The sequence below is a fragment of the Aulostomus chinensis genome, chromosome 1 (genome assembly GCF_037954235.1).
Source record: "Aulostomus chinensis isolate RoL2024-O1b breed Wild chromosome 1, RoL_Achi_v1.0, whole genome shotgun sequence".
NCBI lineage: Eukaryota > Metazoa > Chordata > Actinopteri > Syngnathiformes > Aulostomidae > Aulostomus > Aulostomus chinensis.
The window spans coordinates 40471651-40474132 of NC_141320.1; the positions used below are offsets into that span (position 1 = coordinate 40471651).

Sequence of the window (2482 nt, forward strand, 5' to 3'; positions counted from 1 at the left end):
TGATGATGTAGCGATGGTCTGGATTCTTCCTTCTGGAGCACCAAGCTGCTGGGAAGAAGCCTGATGATGTCAGAGTTGTGTTCAGTGGCTCCTGCTGGGTCCATTTCTGACAAATGGGCTCCAAAGAGTTCAGCTGTTTAAAAGGCTCTGAGAAAGCAGCACATCATGGTAGTCAGGAGACGAGGTGGCCGAGTGGTTAAGGCGATGGACTGCTGATCCATTGAGCTCTGCAGGCGTGGGTTCCAATCCCATCCTCGTCGTAGGAGACTTTGGTTTCTGCTCCTAGATTCTGGAACGACTCTGAAGTGTGAGGCTTTTCAAGAGGAGATCCTGCAGCACCAGAGAGCTGCAGTTCCAGGACCCCACAGCACCACCTACTGAATTGGATGATAAAATGCAGTCCTGGACTTTAGTTTTTTGGTGACAGCGCCACCTATCGAATTAGATGATAGCAAAGTACTCCTTTCTAACTATAGTATTAAAGGTTTATTCCACCAAAATACTACTTCCTGTCCTTTAGTTTCTAACTACTGTATAAAAGGTTTATTCCAATCCCACCAAAATACTTTCAAACAAGTTATAGTTTTAAAGGTTCATTCCACCAAAATACTTTCTAATTTATAGTTTTAAAGGTTCATTCCACCAAAATACTTTCTAATTTATAGTTTTAAAGGTTCATTCCACCAAAATACTGCTTCCTGTCCAACTTCTCAGTTTTAAAGGTTCCTTCAGTTGAGGGCTCCTGGTTCTGTGTGAGGGGTTGAGGGTCGATATGGGATGATGAGGAAGATTTCATGTCACGATGGTCCTGCTAAAGTAACTGAGAGTCATGATATCAAACAATGTCACCAAAATATGCTTGAACTCTTAAAATGGCAATAAAATCCACTGGAATCATTTTACCACAAACACTTTTATTGTGTTTTTTGTGAGCATCATTTTTCAAACATTATAACATAAACTTTAAAAAGGGTCCATTCACTAACACTCTTACTTGAAGGTAGTCACTGATGTCAGTAAATAGCTGATAAAGATTTGTGTTCATGTTTTAATTCTCTACTCTGACCTGTGCTGAGACACTGGACCAGAGAGGAAGACCTGCTCAGCCTCCTGCATGGACCAGTTCTGCAGCTCAGTGATGACGACGAGGGATTCAGCATTGAGTTCATTTTAAACTTTTTGGAGGAAACAACTGTAAATTAACCAGCAGTTACTGGTGATGCTTCACAGTTTCCAAGCTCAAACGGCCTCCTGCTTGTTGGACTCACAATTTCCAAAAAATGTAGACATCAAAAGTCAAATCATGTTTTTGTTTGGTTTTGTGTTGTTTTGTTTTTTACTGGAGGAAAACTTCAAATTGTGATGATGTGTCTGACTTAGAAATTGAACCCCCAAAAATCAAAAAGTCTCCTTCTTCTGTGCCGTGATCTCTGAGCTGATCATGATTGATCTCATCAATAATCCTTGGCAGCCGACCAGTCACACACAGCCCCCCCACACACACACACACTGAGACATGCAGCAGCTCACAGTAACTGCCTGTCACACAGCAGATAGACTCCTTTCTATAACAAGATAAGCAGTAGAAATGGATGGAAGTGATGATGAACTGATGAACAGGTGATTTGTCCAAAAGTCAACATCAGATTCATTTCCAATGTGTGGAAGCAGTTTCATCTTGAGGTTCCAGGTAAGAACAGCCAGCTGTGGGCTGACACACATCTCTTCAGGAGCACTTCTATCCTCCAAACTTGCCAGGTTGAATTGTGTCTGTATTCTGAGGGCAGCAGGAGGACGGAGGAGTGAGGACACACACATTTGGAACTGAGAGCAGCTGTGTGTGGGATTTCCCCAGCAAAGATAAAACCAGCTCCTTCATGCTGGCTATGAAGGCTCACAGTCACACTGACCCTGCTACAAATACTTTGATATGCAACAGACTGGTTTCTCTTCTGGTAGTTTGTTATCGACTGTTGTCACATTTATGGATCAATTTAGCTGACAAGATGAAGGCGCCAAAGGACCAGCTGGAGATGCCGGGGATTGAACCCGGGGCCTCATACATGCAAAGCATGCGCTCTACCACTGAGCTACATCCCCTCTGGTAGAGTCACTGTTTAACTGATGCAGCAACACAAATAAAAAGGAAAAAAGGATAAAAAGGAAGTCAGCCTGTGATCTCAAAGGCTCTGTGATCTCAGTAGTTTCACTGTGATGTCAGCCCACACAGCCTTACACCACAGAGGCAAGTCAGCCTCCAGGAAGCTGAGGCTGCTCCGTTCTCAGTCCAGTCCAGAGTGAAGGTTTCCCTCTCTGAAGCTTTCCAATCCAGCCCAGATCCTCTCTGACCAGCAGGAGTCTTTGACCAGGAAATGAGAATTATATTGAACGTCTGCTCATTCTCAGAATGAAGTAAAAGTATTTGTGTTCCTAAAATAATGTACAGATGTTAAGATCAATTATTAACATTGATTGACAGCTC

The 2482-nt window shown here is 43.0% G+C and overlaps 1 non-coding gene across 1 annotated transcript; it reads right to left on the reverse strand.

Annotated features, from left to right (window-relative positions):
- Positions 1 to 2028: 2028 nt before the first annotated feature.
- On the reverse strand, positions 2029 to 2100 carry trnaa-ugc (transfer RNA alanine (anticodon UGC)). The gene has a single exon. It is a non-coding gene; the product is annotated as a tRNA-Ala (tRNA).
- Positions 2101 to 2482: the final 382 nt, after the last annotated feature.